The sequence below is a fragment of the Euprymna scolopes genome, chromosome 27, assembly GCF_053919585.1.
Source record: "Euprymna scolopes isolate OS-2025 chromosome 27, ASM5391958v1, whole genome shotgun sequence".
Classification (NCBI taxonomy): domain Eukaryota; kingdom Metazoa; phylum Mollusca; class Cephalopoda; order Sepiida; family Sepiolidae; genus Euprymna; species Euprymna scolopes.
In genome coordinates, this window is record NC_136508.1 from 78,081,169 (window position 1) to 78,100,201 (window position 19,033).

Genomic DNA, 19,033 nt, shown 5'->3' on the forward strand with positions numbered 1-19,033 from the left:
TTGTGGACTGACGAAACAAAAATTGAATTGTTTGGCCATATGGATGCTTCTTACGTTTGGAGGAAGAAAGGAGAAGCTTACAACCCAAAGAACACCATACCCACGGTGAAACATGGTGGTGGTAGCCTAATGTTTTGGGGTTCCTTTTCGGCTAGTGGTCCAGGTAGTTTGATCAAGATAGATGGAACCATGTAGAAGGAGCAATATTTGGAGATACTCCAGAAAAACATTAGACATGATGCGGCAAAGCTCCATTTAGGACCAAACTGGGTCCTCCAACAGGATAATGATCCAAAACATACTGCCAAAATAGTCAAGAAATGGTTTGAGGAAAATCAAATTAATGTTTTGGAATGGCCTAGCCAGAGTCCCGACCTGAACCCTATCGAAAACCTCTGGCACATATTGAAAACTGAGGTTAAAAAGCAGAAACCTAGAAATTTGAGGGATTTGGAGTACTACTGCATTGAAGAATGGTCAGAAATTAGTGTTGATGCTTGTAAAAACCTTGTTGATAAATATCCAAAACGGTTACAGGCAGTTATTAAGAATAAAGGGCATGCTATTGACTATTAGTAAGAGAGGTATGAATAATTTTGAACTAGTGCCATTATTGTTTTTCTTTGTATAATGTTTCAAACTTGCATAATTTATTTATTTGTTGAGTTTAAATTAAATGCTTATGCTTGATTTATTGTTTGAAACCCCTTTAATATTGTCTACCTTCTGGTTTGAGCAATATTCTTATAGAAATCTCAAAGATCCGAGGGGTATGAATAATATCGGGCACAAGTGTATATATATATATATATATATATATATATATATATATATATACACTCTCTCACACACACACACACACACACACACACACACACACACACACACACACACACACACACACACACTTGTTTGCAAGTTTATTCTGCAGACCATTATCTTATTATTTCCTAATTTTCGACAAACTTATTTTTATGTGAGAATCGGTGTTAAAATGAAAGGGAAACTTTCTTTATTTGAGTTTAATCTTCTCGTCATACACAAGGATAGACTGACATTGTTAGGGCAGGACAGTTTGACATTTTAGGTCACAACTTTTTACTTTGAACTTGTAAAGATTTCTTTCCGTCATCTCTCTTATTTATTCATTTATTTATTTTTATTTTTTTGCTTTTCATTTTTAAGTAGTTTTTCGCTACTATATATATATATATATATTAACACATTCTCTGTCTTTTTCTATTTCTTTTTTTTCTTTTTTCATTATTTTTTTTTCTTTTTCTCTTACAATTCTTTTTCGTTTTATGCACTTTTCTTTTCCTTTTTTTTTTTACCCTTTTTCTGTTTCTTTTTTCTGTTGCGTTTCTTTTTCGTTCTATTCCCTCCCCCCCCCGCCTTTTTCTGATTCTTTTTTTTTTGTATGACATTTCGTCTCCGTTTTATTCCCTTTTTATTTCCTCCCCCCTTTTTTTTTTCTGTTTCTTTCTTTTTCTTTCGATTACATTTCTTCATTTTATTCCCTTTTCTATTTTCTTTTTATTGCCTAAATATTTTTTCTTTTCTATCATTTCTTCACCATTCTTTTTTATTTATTTTTTTCTTAGTTTCTTGCATTGCACTTATTTGTCCCAAGAAATGACCAGAGACTACTCAAAACTATTTATTGTTGTTGTTGTTGTTGTTGTTGTTCAGATTCAATAATAATTCTAATCATCGAATTCCTTATAGAAAAGTTGTGCTTAATTTTGTTGCAGGGCTTTGTTGTAAATGAATTGGAGTAAACTGTTATTTTTTCTCTTTATGGATATCCGGTGCGAATACAGACCCCACAATTTTATTACCCCTCACGCATCCTAATAAAAATAATGGGTTCGTCATAGCATTCTACTCAGAGTTGTTTAAAATTTGATCTAAGATTTTTGCAGTTGTACCCCCCCCCCCCCCGAAAAAATACGTTTGTTATACATTCCCTTTCTTTTCTCTTTTTTGTGTCTTTTATTTTCTCTTTTTCTTTCTTATTTCCTTTTTTCTTATTCTTCCCTATTTCTTTTTTCCCATTCCCTTTTTTATATTTTTTCTGTTACTTTTTCATTTCTCTTCTTTCTCTTTTCACCCTTCTCTTTTAACTTTTCTCTTTCTTCCTTCTCTTCGTCTTTTTTCTCTTTCCATTTATTCTTTTTCCCCTTTTTATCTTTCCTCTTTCTTTTTTCTCTTTTCCATTTCTGTTTTCTCTTTTCGTTTCTTTTTTTACATTTCTTTTTTCTCTTTTCCTTTCTTTTTTCTCTTTCCCATTTGTTTTCTCTTTTCCTTTCTTTTTTCTTTTACATTTCTTTTTTCTCTTTTCCATTTCTGTTTTCTCTTTCCCATTTGTTTTCTCTTTTCCTTTCTTTTTTCTTTTACATTTCTTTTTTCTCTTTTCCATTTCTTTTTTCTCTTTTCCATTTCTTTTTTCTCTTTTCCTTTCTTTTTTCTCTTTTCCTTTTTTCTCTTTTCCATTTCTTTTTTCTCTTTTCCATTTCTTTTTTCTCTTTTCCATTTCTTTTTCTCTTTTCCTTTCTTTTTTCTTTTCCATTTCTTTTTTCTCTTTTCCTTTCTTTTTCTCTTTTCCTTTCTTTTTTCTTTTACATTTCTTTTTCTCTTTTACATTTAATTTTTCTTTTTTCCTTTCTTTTTTCTTTTACATTTCTTTTTCTCTTTTCCATTTAATTTTTCTTTTTTCCTTTCTTTTTTCTCTTTTCCATTTCTTTTTTACTCTTTTCCTTTCTTTTTTCTCTTTCCCATTTGTTTTCTCTTTTCCTTTCTTTTTTTCTCTTTCCCATTTGTTTTCTCTTTTTCTTTCTTTTTTCTCTTTTCCATTTGTTTTCTCTTTTCCTTTCTTTTTCTTTTCCATTTCTTTTTACTCTTTCCCATTTGTTTTCTCTTTCCCATTTGTTTTCTCTTTTCCATTTCTTTTTTACTCTTTTCCTTTCTTTTTTCTCTTTCCCATTTGTTTTCTCTTTTCCTTTCTTTTTTCTCTTTTCCATTTGTTTTCTCTTTTCCTTTCTTTTTTCTCTTTCCCATTTGTTTTCTCTTTTCCTTTCTTTTTTGTCTTTTCCCATTTCTTTTTTCCCTTTTCCTTTCTTTTTTCTCTTTCCCATTTGTTTTCTCTTTTCCTTTCTTTTTTGTCTTTTCCCATTTCTTTTTTCCCTTTTCCATTTCTTTTTTCTCTTTCCCATTTGTTTTCTCTTTTCCTTTCTTTTTTCTCTTTTCCTTTCTTTTTTCTCTTTTCCTGTCTTTTTTCTTGTTTCCTTTTTTCTTTTCCATTTCTTTTTTCTCTTTCCGTTCTTTTTTCTCTTTTACATTTCTTTATCTCTTTTACATTTTTTTCTCTTTTCCTTTCTTTTTTTCTCTTTTCCATTTCTTTTTTCTCTTTTACTTTCTTTTTTCTCTTTTCCAGTTCTTTTTTCTCTTTTCCTTTCTTTTTCCCTTTTCCTTTCTTTTTTCTTTTACATTTCTTTTTCTCTTTTACATTTAATTTTTCTTTTTTCCTTTCTTTTTTCTCTTTTCCATTCTTTTTTCTTTTACATTTCTTTTTTCTCTTTTCTATTTCTTTTTTCTCTTTTCCTTTCTTTTTTTCTCTTTTCCATTTCTTTTTCTCTTTTCCTTTCTTTTTTCTCTTTTCCTTTATTTTTTCTCTTTTCCAGTTCTTTTTTCTCTTTTCCTTTCTTTTTTCTTTTCTATTTCTTTTTTCTCTTTTCCATTTCTTTTTTCTCTTTCCCTTTCTTTTTTCTCTTTTCCATTTGTTTTCTCTTTTCATTTCTTTTTTCTCTTTTCCATTTCTTTTTTCTCTTTCCCATTTGTTTTCTCTTTTCCTTTCTTTTTTCTCTTTTCCTTTCTTTTTTCTCTTTCCTATTTGTTTTCTCTTTTCCTTTCTTTTTTCTCTTTCCTATTTGTTTTCTCTTTTCCTTTCTTTTTTGTCTTTTCTATTTTTTTTTCTCATTCCCATTTGTTTTCTTTTTTCCATTTGTTTTCTCTTTTCCTTTCCTTTTTTCTCTTTTCCATTTCTTTTTTCCCTTTTCCTTTCTTTTTTCTCTTTCCCATTTGATTTCTCTTTTCCTTTCTTTTTTCTCTTTTCCTTTCTTTTTTCTCTTTCTCATTTGTTTTCTCTTTTCCTTTCTTTTTTCTCTTTTCCTTTCTTTTTCTCTTTCCCATTTGTTTTCTCTTTTCCTTTCTTTTTTCTCTTTCCCATTTGTTTTCTCTTTTCCTTTCTTTTTTTCTCTTTTCCATTTGTTTTCTCTTTTCCTTTCTTTTTTCTCTTTCCCATTTGTTTTCTCTTTTCCTTTTTTTTCTCTTTTCCATTTCTTTTTTCTCTTTTCCTTTCTTTTTTCTCTTTCCCATTTGATTTCTCTTTTCCTTTCTTTTTTCTCTTTCCCATTTGTTTTCTCTTTTCCTTTCTTTTTTCTCTTTCCCATTTGTTTTCTCTTTTCCTTTCTTTTTTGTCTTTTCCCATTTCTTTTTTCCCTTTTCCATTTCTTTTTCTCTTTCCCATTTGTTTTCTCTTTTCCTTTCTTTTTTCTCTTTTCCATTTGTTTTCTCTTTTCCTTTTTTTTCTCTTTTCCATTTCTTTTTTACTCTTTTCCTTTCTTTTTTCTCTTTCCCATTTGTTTTCTCTTTTCCTTTTTTTCTCTTTTCCATTTCTTTTTTACTCTTTTCCTTTCTTTTTTCTCTTTCCCATTTGTTTTCTCTTTTCCTTTCTTTTTTTTCTTTTCCATTTGTTTTCTCTTTTCCTTTCTTTTTTCTCTTTCCCATTTGTTTTTTTTTCCTTTCTTTTTTGTCTTTTCCCATTTCTTTTTTCTCTTTCCCATTTGTTTTCTCTTTTCCTTTCTTTTTTCTCTTTTCCTTTCTTTTTTCTCTTTCCCATTTGTTTTCTCTTTTCCTTTCTTTTTTCTCTTTTCCTTTCTTTTTTCTCTTTCCCATTTGTTTTCTCTTTTCCTGTCTTTTTTCTTGTTTCCTTTTTTCTTTTCCATTTCTTTTTTCTCTTTTCCTTTCTTTTTTTTCTTTTACATTTCTTTATCTCTTTTACATTTCTTTTTTCTCTTTTCCTTTCTTTTTTTCTCTTTTCCATTTCTTTTTTCTCTTTTCCTTTCTTTTTTCTTTTACATTTCTTGTTCTCTTTTACATTTAATTTTTCTCTTTTCCTTTTTTTCTCTTTTCCTTTTTTTTTCTCTTTCCCATTTCCTTTTTTCTCTTTTCCTTTATTTTCTTTTTATTTTCCTTTTTCTCTTTTCCGTGATTTTATGGTGAAGCAGCTAAATTTGTAATTCTTTATTCTGTCAAGAGAAATTCTAAGAACGGGGAAAAAGAGGAAGACGCAAAGGAAAAAGGGGAAGAAGAAAGGGAGAAGGGAAAGAATAAAGATGGTAGAGAAAGAAGGGAAAAAGAAATGGAAAAAAAAAAGTTTTTTTCTCTTTCCCTTTCTTCTTCCTCTTTTTCCCCGTTTTTAGAATTTCTCTTGACAAAATAATGAATTCAAAATTTAGTTGCTGCAGTCATAAAATCAGTGATTTTAATTTTTATGCAGAAACTATCACTTAATAACATTTTAAAAGTCATCACTTATTAAGGCAAAAAACACTCGAGGATAAGGAGGGATGGGGTGGATTGTCAATTTAAGATGATTATGAAGAATGAAAACGATTTAACAGTTTTTTAAATTATTATTGCATTTTCACCCCAAACAAGGGACAGTGCCACTTCGATGTAGGGGGCTACTATCTGGAACATAATTTGTAGGGAGTTGAGCAGCAAGATGTCTGTTTACATTACATTTAAACTTCCGCATGTCAATACAGTAAGGGAAGCAGGAACCTGAAAAGGAATTCCAAAGTCTAGCAGTCCTAGGGGAAAAAACTATTAGAGTAAAAGGCTTTCTTACATTTGGGGATCTGTGTAGGGGTGGGATTTTGCTGTTTGTATCGGGTAGTTAGTTGCTGTTTGTCGAGGGGATACAAGAGCTTGTAGTTCGTTGGAGCACCCATCACTTGTAAAACAAGCAGAAGGGTGCAACTCTTCATTGATGGGACAGCGGTTGAAACCTAGCTGACAGTGCAGGACCTATTAGGTTGGCGACTCTCTTTTGAACCCTGTCTAAGAGAGATAATGAACAAAGTTTCTTTACTTGTGAGGACGTTGTATGACAAGTATTTCTTGATATTGGATTTCAAGATGATCATGTTGTAGTCTGCAAGGAAGCAATTCCATTGTCATGTATTATTCATATGGAAAATTCTTGGAAAAAACTTAATGGAAATTCGATTTCTTTCTCACCCTTTGAGAAGAGGTTAGTTTATTTCTAATTGCCTGAGTTGCCTCTACTGGGGAATGATAATGGGGCTGTCTAGACATATTTGCAAGCCAGAGTGCTATCCTCTAGGGAGTTGGCTTTTCAAATTCCAGTTTTCCGATCTTATTCACGATTTTCTCTAATTCTTAGTGATGAAATTGCAATGAGAGTGTCTACAATGCGTTCGTCAGAACCTATGAGAGGCGTTCCGAGAGTAATGCCTCCTATTTGTTATTCTGCACAAATGAATCAGAGAGGAAATGCAAATTGCATTGCTATGATGCATTTATGACCTGAAAGTTTCATCTTTCTGCTGCAGATATTGGTGGTGTGAGATTCTAAGAAAGCAACCCTTGTCATGGACGTGCATCAGAAGCAGAAATGCCTCATTGAATTCCTGGCAAAAGTACATTGAGAATACTAGTGACTATGTAAAAAATAAATTCTGGTGCATAGAAAGTCGCTCATGTTAATGGTACCATTTCCATCTTTGTAGCTCTTTAACTTTTTGCGTTAAAGAAATAGGAAGCTTAAACTTTGGAATAACCCTCATAATTTAGGAATGAAGGTGTCTATCTAGATACAAATTCTGGTGCTTAAAGACTGTGCTATCTTCAGAATTTTCCAGGCAGTTTACATAAAATGCTGGCAGGTCCAGAATGAAAACTTTCATTTTATTTTTATTTATTTTCTTTTGTGCAAATGCTGACCCAATTTTTTCAATGGGAAAAATATTATTACTGTTATTATGACGATAATTTAATGTAAAAATTAATTTGAAAAATGAAAACAAGATTGTTTTTTCAAGAACTTACAATTGTTGCACAATTTTTACATGTACAATTTTTATAATCATTTATTGTATTTTCTTCAAAAAGTATATGATGAACAAATCTTTAAGAACCGATTGAAACATTCTTACTTGGATTGGTTTTTACCGGAAATGAGCTTAACCAACATCCAATGGAGGTACACCATGTCTCTCATTGTTGCGTTTCATCGTTTCCATTCCATGAAAGGATCTTTGATAATTCGGAACCAGTCTCTTTGCTGACGTCAGAGACCATACACAATGGTCAGACATAGTTTCTGTGTGTTCCTTGGACTACTGTTATCATCTTGAATGTTATTTTCACACGATTTCGGTTGGTGTAACTGCTGATCTTTTTCGGATGTATTTTGCTGAACTCGGGAATCTTTCTATCAAACTCTAGAATCTGCCTGGAATTCCCATTTGATAAGAGATACACCTGAGGTTACATCAACCGAAATGTTGTGCAAATAACACTCAAGATGTGAACAATAGTCCAAAGAATCCAAATAATATGAATAAATCAGACCTTATCTCAAAAGTTCAGAAAATAGTTTCGAAATCTACTTTGGCCATTCACAGATGTGTTTGGAAACACTTTCTCATACCTGAAGCTAATCTTTATCCCTACAGATCTATCAGACCATGTCTGGAGTACTGCCATATTTGGTCTGGTGAATCTGTGTCCCATTTGAGGGTTCTTAATGAGGTGCAGAAACGTATCTTCAATTTATAATTGGAGGCACTCTTTCTTCTTCTTCTCTGTAACCGCTCCCTCATAGACCGTGATGTTGCTAATCTCAGTCTTTTCTATAAATACGATTATGGCAGGAGTTCTTCAGAATTGTCTGATCTATTCCCTGCTTCTTTTGTTCCAGCTCGTTTGACATTAGTCTAGTGGTCTTCACCAATTCACTGTTTTGATATCTCATTGTGATATAGCTTCCTATTCCAGTAGCTTCTTTTGCTGCCTATTTTCCCTCTGCCTATAATCTTGTTTTTATTTTTTTCAAGACTAAGGTCAATAGACTAGTGATGAAACGATTTCAATATTTTTCCCCAATTCCGATACAATTACCGATTCCGATTCTTTATAAATCTCTAAATATTTAACTATAAAATGGTTACTTTGTCCCAATTACCGTAAAAAGCACATCTTAAATGTACACATATGTTCTCGAACATAAAAACACATTTGTGATGGGGTGATCTATAGATTTTAGATTTACATTAGTCTAAATCAATAAATATTTATTTTGTTATTACTACCAGCAGTAGAATTTAAAAAAACAAAATCAAATAAGAAAAGATAATTAAAGGAATCGTTTTTGGCATCGGAAAATAGGTGCACATATTTTTGATACTGATTCTGATACCAAAAAAAATCCCAGTTTTCCCCGATTCCAATTAATCATACCAACACTACAACAGACATCTCCCATCTTTTTGATAATCATCTTTTGTTCTTGTTACCTCCTTACATAAAGTGGCTTCATGCCTTGTCTGGAGCGATTTTCATTTAAAAAAACTATAAAAAAAACACAGTTCTGCACATTAGTTCCCTTTCTTTGAACGTGAGAACGTGACTTAGTCAATGAATGTCTCGTAGCAAGCAACTGGAAGGCACTATGTGTGCATATGTTTATTTGCTTTCCTATTGAAGAGCCCAGAAAGGAGTTATCGCCCTTTCGCTCAGACTTTGCATGAGTGGAGTTATCCCCCTTATAAAAGGACAGCGAATCGCCATTAGTTGTTTACATTCGTTCACGGCGACACGCTGTCGGATTGGAAAACCAGCTTGCTTAACGCAAACCTTACATGGCGCTACGAACATATTGTCACTTTAAAACGTGAAATACTTATATCGCAGCATTGAACTAAAGATATCGTCACATTATGGAACAAGAAACCGTTCTCTTATTACGTCAACTAGTCGAGTTACAAAAAGAAAACATCGAATTACGGAAGGACATCTTACACGGACGAGCGAACACGCCGCAAACAAAAAGAATGCAGCGACCTTCTATAGGTCTGGACTCAACAGATAGCAAATGGGCACTCTTTTTAGACACCTGGTCACGGTACAAGGAGATGTGCAGACTCGAAAATCCAGCTGCAATTCGAAACGAACTGCGAGAAGCATGCACACCGGAAACGAACAGGTTACTGTTTGAGCTCGTTGGACCAGAACGACTCAACAACGCGGCAGAAGAATACCTTCTTCGTCAAATACGACTGGTGGCCGTTCGAGGCTTACACACGGAAGTCCACCGACAAACGTTTCACTCCATGAAGCAAAATGAGGGTGAGTCAGTGACCCATTTTTTATCGAGGTTACGTGGCCAGGCGAAATTTTGTGAATTTCGTATTCAGTGCCCGAACGAACCCACTTGCCGGCAGCAGGTTAATTACTCAGACGATATGGTTGCCGGGCAAATGATGGCAGGGTTAAGAAATATTGAACACCAGAGAAAGGTACTGGCAGAGGCAACTACACTTCCTACCTTGGATCTAAAGTTTTCACGGTTGGTTTGCCTGGAGGTAACAGACGAAGAAACTACCACACAACCTCTCGCGATGTCTGGGGTACAAAGGTCGTATCAAGTACAACAAATGCATTAGGCAAAGGCCCTGTCGACCCCACGGGACACCAAACCTTGCAATGGTTGCGGAAAAACATCACACCGAGGTGGATCGATGAACCGGAAAGATTGCCCAGCAGTGGGACTCAAGTGCCACTTTTGTGGAATAGTAGGGTACATTAAAAAGGTGTGCCGGAAAATTAATAGATCCAAAACGGAGGCTATAAAAAGCGGGGAGTCGTTCATGTTTTGCACCACGGATAAAGCCCCTACTCACAGACACAATGAGAGACAACCGACAAACATTCCTCACCTTGAGTGGAATGGGAAACAGTTCCAGGTGGGCGCCCCAGAACCGCCCCCCTCAGTTACAGCAGAGGTAACTGTAATGAACAAGTGCCATGCGACCTTTGGAAGGGTGTCAAAGAAGCCGATGAAAGTGAACACCCACGCCATCCAAGCCTTCGCGGACACAGGAGCCCAAACTTGCTCTGTTGGCCCCGAGATTCAAGGACTCCTCGGGTACCCAAATGGGTACTTGGTTCCAACTACCCATCGGATAAAGGGTATAACAAATAGCCAGTTACACATCAAGGGGGTCCTGTTTTTACATATTAAGGTGGGATCAAGAGAAACACGACAGGCAGTGTATGTGTCTGACAACACATCCGGGCTCTACTTATCACAAACGGCACTTAAGGAGCTGAAATTATTGCCATCCAATTTTCCTACATCATTATCGCAAAGCAGCTCAGCGGAAACAGAAGAGACGGCCCCTTGCGGGTGTCCGCGCAGAGCATCGGCTCCGAAGAAACCAGCAGCAATCCCATTGGAGCCAACCGACATTAACAGAAAAATTGGAGCAATGGCTAAAGGAACATTCCAAGGCCAGCGCATTCAATACCTGTCCACACCAACCACTCCAAGTAATGAAGGGTAAACCCTTAGAAATAAAATTCCTCCCAGATGCGACACCGACGGCAATCCACACACCAATACCTGTCCCCCATCATTGGAAGGAAAAGGTGAAACAAGATATAGACCGTGACGTGGCACTGGGGATAATCGAACCCGTACCGGTAGGCACATCAACTTCTTGGTGCTCAAGAATGGTGGTCACACCAAAAAAGGATGGATCCCCAAGGCGGACGGTGGACTTACAAAAGTTGAACGAGGCGACCATGAGGGAGACGCACCACACTTCGTCCCCATTCAATCAGGTCTCGGTAATACCTGCACATACCAGGAAGACTGTACTCGATGCGTGGAACGGTTACCACAGTTTACCGCTGTCTCCAGCTACACGAAACGCCACCACGTTCATCACTGAATGGGGTCGATACAGGTACCGTCGAGCCCCTCAAGGATTCCATGGATCAGGAGATGGCTACACCCGTCGATTTGATGATATCACCATGGACATGGCTCGAAAAACTTGGTGTATAGATGACAGTCTCCTGTGGGACAACTCAATGGAATCCTCATTCTGGCACACAATTGAATATATAAACCACTGCGCCGATAGAGGGATCATGTTTAACCCAGACAAGTTTCACTTTGCTGATATGGAAGTAGAGTTCGCAGGGTTTCAAGTAACAGCGAACAGGGGCAAACCCACAAGAAGAATGACTGAAGTCATCCTGAGCTTCCCCACCCCAACAAATATTACTGGGGTTTGGTCCTGGTTCGGACTCGTAAACCAAGTCTCCTATGCATTCTCACAAGCGGAAGTTATGGCCCCATTCCGAGAGTTGCTGAAAACAAAGGACAGGAAATTTTATTGGGATGAGACATTGGAACAGGTATTCCAAGAGTCGAAAAAAATAATAGTGGAAAGAATTGAAAAAGGCATCCAAACGTTCGAAATGAACAGAGCAACAGGACTCGCGACAGACTACAGCAAAACAGGGATATCGTATTTTCTGTTCCAAAAGCACTGTAGATGTGAGGGGGAATTAAACATGAGTTGTGGGGATGGCCATTGGAAACTCATCCTGGCGGGATCCCGTTTTACCAACGACGTGGAATCACAATATGCACCAGTGGAAGGTGAAGCCTTGGCTCTGATCTATGGGTTGGAATCATGCCGCATGTTCATACTCGGATGTCCAGACTTGGATCACTTACCGCTCATAAAGATATTTTCAGACCGAGCCCTGGAGAATATAAAAAACCCACGCCTGTTAAACTGCAAGGAAAAGTCATTCAATTCAAGATAAAACATCGACCGGGGAAACTCAACTTGGTCCCTGATTGTGCATCTCGGTACCCAGCGGGCACCCCACCAAGAGACTAGGACCAATCCATTGACACCGCAGTCAAAGCCGCCTTCACATCAATGTACGAGAATGATACTACGTTAAGAGCCATCACATGGGGAAGGATTGTGGCTGCAGCAGCCACAGACGAAGAATGCAGGACTTTGAAAGAACTGATTCAAAATGGCTTCCCCCAGTCACGTAACAATATCCCAACCGTAGTTCGAGTCTTCTGGCCTATGCGTGAGGAGTTATATTGCCTGGAAGGAGTGATCATCAAGGGGAACAAATCCTAATACCTCGACAACTCCGCGCAGAGGTATTGGAATCTCTTCATTCCGCTCATCAGGGTGTGAACGGAATGCTGGCGAATGCGAGACAACGACTATTCTGGCCAGGGTTGGATGCTAACATCAGGCAAACAAGAGCCCAGTGCCGCACGTGCAATGAAATCGCACCATCTCAGCCCATAGAACCCTTGATGACACCAGCAGACCCGGAATTTCCATTCCAACAAGTGGTGGTTGACTTCGTCCAGATGCAGGGTAGACACTTTATGGTATACGCAGACAGGTATACGGGATGGGTTGAAGTGGCCCTAATGACGTCGGGAAGAGCCAAGACGGTGTTTTTTTTTTTTTTTTTTTTTTTTTTTTTTTTACAAAGGCATCACCACATTATCAAGGCCCAGAGGCCACTCAAGGATAAGGGTTAAAGAGTGTACAGTAGAAGTTGGTCAATATAGTAATCATTAGTAATGAAAATTTGGTAAATTTAATAACTTATATGGAACGGCTCATCAAGAACTTATTTACTTTAGACTTGAACAAAACCATATTGTAGTCAGCCGGAAAGCAGGAAAACGGAAGACAATTCCACAGGCGTGCAGTTCTAAGAAAGAAGCTTTGTTCATGGAATCTACGTTTAGGTTTAGGCACAGATAAAGAGTGGGGGAAATTATTGATAGTGTTTACAGCTAGACGAGTGTTTCTTGTGAAAGTTTGGCGAGGGGGGACCATAGATTGAAGCTCAGTTGAACACTTTCCATGAAAATAACGATACATCAGAGACAAACTCGCAACATCTCTTCTGTGAGATAGAGGTTGCAAGGAGGAGAAAAGGACATCTCCTACGAGGCTACGAAGTCTATTTTGAACTCTATCAAGGCAGGACAAGTTCTTTCTAGCAGCTCCTGCCCAGATGTGGCAACAGTATTCCATCCTTGGACGTACCTGGCTCTTATATAGATAGAGAATAGCATCAGCAGTGAGATATCTACTGGATCGATAGAAAGATCCCACCATTTTTCCAGCGGCCTTGGCAACAGATTTGATATACGTGTTCCATTTAAGATCAGGAGTAATGGTCAAGCCCAGAAGCTTGTCAAAACTTGAGGCCTCCTGAAGACGAGAGCCATTCATTTCAATTGATGACAAATGTGGATTAGAATGTTGATGATGTAAAGAGAGAAGCTTGGTTTTAGATGCATTAAAAGTAACCAGCCACTCCTTTCCCCATTGTACTACGTGCTCAAGATCAGAGGAGAGAGAATTGGAGAGAACTTGCTCGTTTACTGTCTTAGATGTGGTACCATAAATGGTAGTGTCGTCAGCATAAATGTCTACAAATGATGTAAGGATATGATTTGGAAGATCATTAATGTAGATCAGGAAAAGAGTTGGGCCCAGGATGGATCCCTGAGGGACACCGGCATTAATATTGTGAGCTTCTGATTTTTGCCCCTCAACTACTACTCTTATGAATCTATCAGAAAGAAATGATTTAATAATTGAGAAGACTTTTCCAGCTATACCATAGCTAGCGATCTTATGAAGTAAACCTTTATGCCATACCCTATCAAAGGCTTTAGATATGTCAAGAGCAATTGCCCTAGAAAGATTGCCACCGTCGAGAGATTTGCTAATCCTATGCGATATAACTGTAAGGACATCTGCTGTAGATCTAGCAGAACGGAAACCATATTGAGTGTCACTAAGAAGGTTATTTTTGTTGAGATGTTTGATTACTTCTGTATTTAATACAGATTCTAGCAACTTACTCATGACGCACAGGAGACTTATTGGCCTGTACTGAGAGGGGGATGAGCGATCACCTGAATTCTTAAATACAGGGCATACTGATGAGATTTTCCAGGGAGATGGGAAACTATTCTCCTTAAGACAACGTTTAAACAGTTTTGTAAGTATGGGCGCTAGTTCAGGTTGAAGTTTTTTGAGTACTATAATTGGAATACCATCAGGGCCAGTTGCTTTACTGGAATCAAGGTTTTTGATTAGCTTGGCAACATCACGTACAGATATACGTATATCACATAGCGTGTTTTCTGATACAAGAGGAAATATTGGGGGTTGGCGGTCTTGGTCGCAAAGGGTAGAATTAGCTGCAAAGTTCTTGACAAAGAGTTTGGCTTTGTCTGATGCTGACGAGATTACCTCAGATCCATTGATAATAGTTGGGATGGAGCACACGCTTCTGTTCAGGATTCTGTTTGCTATTTGCCAAAACTGGTGGGAACCAAGCCGCTGCTCAGCTACTTTGGACTTAACAGATTGAGCATACAACTCTCTTGCGTTCCTTATTACTTTCTTACAATGGTTGCTGGCAGTCCTGAAAACGGCTTTAGTTTCCATACATCTATTACGTTTGAAGCAGTGGAAAAAGTGATTTCTGTGCGCAATGGCAGCAGCACATTCTGGAGAGAACCATGGCTGGCTGTTAGGTTTTTGCTGAAATTTTTTAAGGGGTATGAAATGGTCAATACCTACAATTAACCATTCAGTTAGGTCTAATACTATAGAGGACACATCCTTTTTAAACATGGAATGCAGAGGTAGATCAGATATAAATGTACGGAAGCTATCCCAGTCAGCCTTAGTGTATCGATATACTGTACGATGAAGAGGTACATCTGGGGACTTATTACATTTCATTTTTATCTTAATTGATACAACAGAGTGGTCGGAAGATCCAAGAGGCGACAGAACAGAAACTGAACATAGTTCAGGGCAAGTTGTGAGAAAAAGGTCTAGTAGGCTCGCATACTGGCCGTCATTATCGGGCACACGGGTAGGTTCCTGAACAATCTGAGTGAGGTCATAGGCAATGGAGAAATCATGACAGAACCTCCCCTCATCATCGGTCTTGTTTGAGTGGGTCAACCATTCGACGTTGTGAACATTGAAGTCTCCACATACGTGAATGTTAGCTGAAGGATAAGTAGAAAGGACTTGGTCAATTTTCTCAGATATGCTTTGAAAGATAGTAACTCCGCTGTTGTGGGGGCGATAGAGAGTAAATATAAATGCAGTAGTGTGAGCTAAAGCAACCCGGAAGCACATATAAGGTAAGTTAGGATCTTCCCTGGAGATGTCCCTCCCACATGGAAAGCTATCTTTAATATAGGCACATATTCCATGCCCATGGCGATCTTGGGGGTCAGATTTAGAAGTTAAGTTAGAGTATCCTGTAATTGCAAACTCATCAAGGGAAATAGCCTGTCCAATGCCAGTTTCACTTAAAAATAAAAGGTCTGGTTTAGTCTCCTGTAATTGGGTTTCAACCTCTGGAAGGTTAGAACGTAGACCCCTGATGTTGGAGAAGGAGACATGGTAGTAGGGGTCTACGTTGGAAGTTGGAGAACCGGGTTTAATCGTGTATTTTTTCTTGAAACTTGTCATGATGAAATTTTGGAATTTGTGGACTAGGTCGACAGATTTACTTAGAGCAGGACAGAGAGGGGAAACTAAGAGAGAAAAAGAAACGAAGAATTTTTTTTTTTTTTTTTTTTGTACCACATGATAAGGTAAAGCCGTAACAATTACCCACTAGTATGGCATCGAGAGGCCCCACCAGAAGCTACTGCATGGTCCAGATTCCATTCACCAAATGGCAATACAGCAGCCCCAGTACTTTGCACCTGCTGATAGGACAGCCTCCTTAGTGGTTAATCCAAGGTTCGGGTCCCTGACTATCAGGCGGATAACGTCAGCCCAGACAAAACGTTTACCTCCAGCACCCTTACTAGTGACATGGCTACAAGGATAGACATAGAAACAGAAAATTTCCACCAACTCTGCCAACTGTTCGCGCAAAAATACTGCCAACCTAGAAAACAGCTTTTTCTTCTCCCTTTGTCAGAAAAATCACTCATTTAAAAATGAGGACTGAGGGACAAATAAGAAGAAGCGAGAGTAACAGGAGCTGCCGATAACGCATCCACAATGCGTTTTCTACTCTCCATTAAAAAAAAAAAAAAAAAAAAAAAAAAAAAAAAAAAAAAAAAAAAATAAATAAAATAAAAAATAACTATTAAGTATTGTACTTAGTAAAAGTCCAACAGACATGTTTAAGGGAAAGTATGGTGATAGATTCCCCTCCCACGAACTAAAAATGAGTACAATTAGGTAATCTATTTTTGCAATCAACTCGGTAGATAAATAAACATTTATGGACGAGAAAAAAAAAAAAAAAAAAAAAATTAAAGCTAGCATTTAATACAACAGAAATACATAAATTAAATACTGAAATAAAATGTAGTTATTAATATTTGAATCTTAAAATAAAAAGTGCGAATTAATAGAGAAAATCACTTATCACAACAACGCATTCCGTCTCCAAACTAGTGAAGAATTTAACTTTTAATAGCGTTCAGAAGATTTTTTTTTTAAATTAACCGTTAAGAGAAAGCGTGATTTTATTCTGAACTTTAACTAATCACGTTTTAAGCAACTTATGATATAAAACAAAATCGGATGGGGGGGGGGGGTTTCTTCCGAAGGTTAGTTGGTGACGTTATAAGTAATTGCGAGATAAGATGGGAGCCAGAAATTAGGGGTGGGGGACTGAAAATGATAATATAATGGATTGATTATACAATATTTAAGTGTGCGATACCTTGAGGACTTGGTTCTGTACCTACGGCGTACCGGAAGAAATTTCGTCGGATGGTGGACCACCGTTTGAATCCCAGGAATATGACTCCTTTTTGAGGAATTGGGGCGTACGAAAACGTACCTCATCAGCGCATTATGCCCAAGGCAACGGCCGTGCAGAGTTAGCCGTCAAAACTGTGAGACGTATACTGGTGGACAATACGGACAGTTATGGACGCCTGTGCCATGATCGGGCAGCCCGAGCACTACTGACCCATAGGAACACGCCTGTCCAAAATCTGGACATGTCCCCAGCCATGATGCTGTATGGCCAGGTCATTAAAGACCACCTTCCTGTCCTGCGGGACAAATACCAGGTTCGAAAACAGTGGACAAAAATAGGCAAACTAAGGGAGGTGGCAATGGCCAAAAGACACATGAGGAACGAGCAGTATTATAACCAACATTGTCGCCCACTCCAGGAACTCCAGGTTGGAGATTACGTCCAGATCCAGAACCAGGACGGGAACCACCCACGTCGATGGACAAAGACGGGGAGAATCGTGGAGACCAAGGGGTACCGACAGTAATAAGTCCGGGTCGATGGAAGCAATTGAGTGACATTGCGCAACCGTCGGTTTCTCCGCAGAATAGTGGATGGCCCTCGTAACATCAGACAAGAAATCCCGAACCCACCTATAAATGTGGAGACCCTACAGGCACAACCTCCGGAGGAGGCAATGGAGGTGGAACAACACGCCGACACGGAATCCCCAAGCAAGCATGGAAGTGGAAGATACCACGGGAGGAGATACCCAAAAATACAGTCCTCCTCCGTTAAGGGAACCGTCAAGTCGGAGGACGAGAGCCCCAAGGGGTTTGTCGCTGCAAATGCGGGGGAAATCGCACGAGTATTTCTCCACATAAAAGATGACCACAACAACTTGCTTTTGTGGTCACGAGGGGGAGGGGCATGTAGAGGCCAGAAAGACGTTATCGCCCTTTCGCTCAGACTTTGTATAAGTGGAGTTATCCCCCTTATAAAAGGACAGCGAATCGCCATTAATTGTTTACATTCGTTCACGGCGACACGCTGTTGGATTGGAAAACCAGCTTGCTTAACGCAAACCTTACACCCATGAGAGCAAATTAGGCATGAAGCCCTTTTTTAATGTGGAGAGGGAGAAGGGAACCAGCTCCCGAGAGGTGGGAAATGGGAGCCGGTAGTGAGAATCTCTTGGTATATAGGGTTGCCCCTACATGGACCAGAAACTCATTGCCGCAAGAACAATGGTCTTTGCTTGCAGTATCTGCTGGAACAGATACTATACAAAAGTGAATCTTGGCCAAAACTATGTGTGCGACAACAATTGTATCTCAGCTTCAATTCATTTACAGTGTATCACAAAAGTGAGTACAACCCTCACATTTCTTCAAATATTTAAGTGTATCTCTTTATGAGACAACACTGAAAAAATGATTTTTTGACACAATAAAAAGTAGTCTGTCTGCATCATATATAACAGAGTTAATTTATTTTCCCCTCAAAATAACTCAAAATATAGCAATTAAAAGCTAAATCCCTGGCAACAAAAGTGAGTACACCCCTTACGAAAAGTTGTCAATATTAACATACAGCATGTCAATATTTTGTGTGGCCACCATCATTATCCAAAACTGCTTTTACTCTCCTGGGCGTGGAGTTTACCAGAGCTTCACATGTAACCACTGGAATGCTCTTCCACTCTTCAATTAAGACGTTGCAGAGCTGGCGGATATTTAAGACTTTACGCTCCTCCATTTTCTGTCTGAGGATTGCCCAAAGATGTTCTGTTGGGTTCAAGTCTGGAGACATGCTTGGCCAGTCCATCACCTTTACTCTCAGCCTCTTCAGTAAAGCAGTGGTTGTCTTGGATGTGTGTTTTGGGTCATTGTCATGATGGAACATTGCTCTGCAACCTAATTTCTCGAGGGAGGGGATCATGCTCTGCTGCAGTATTTGACAGTACATGTTGGAGTTCATGTTTCCCCTCAATGAAATGTAACTCTCCAATACCTGTAGCAATCATGCAGCCCCAGACCATGACATTCCTACCACCATGCTTGACTGTAGGCATGGCACACTTATCTTTGTACTCCTCACCTGGTTTAAGGCCATCATAACCAAT

General features: G+C 38.1%; 1 protein-coding gene across 4 annotated transcripts in view; it reads left to right on the forward strand.

The window, feature by feature from the left end:
- Positions 1-19,033, forward strand: part of LOC145248926 (dual specificity tyrosine-phosphorylation-regulated kinase 1A-like) — a 443,307-nt gene that overhangs the window by 139,290 nt on the left and 284,984 nt on the right. The gene's annotated exons all lie outside the window — the stretch shown is intronic.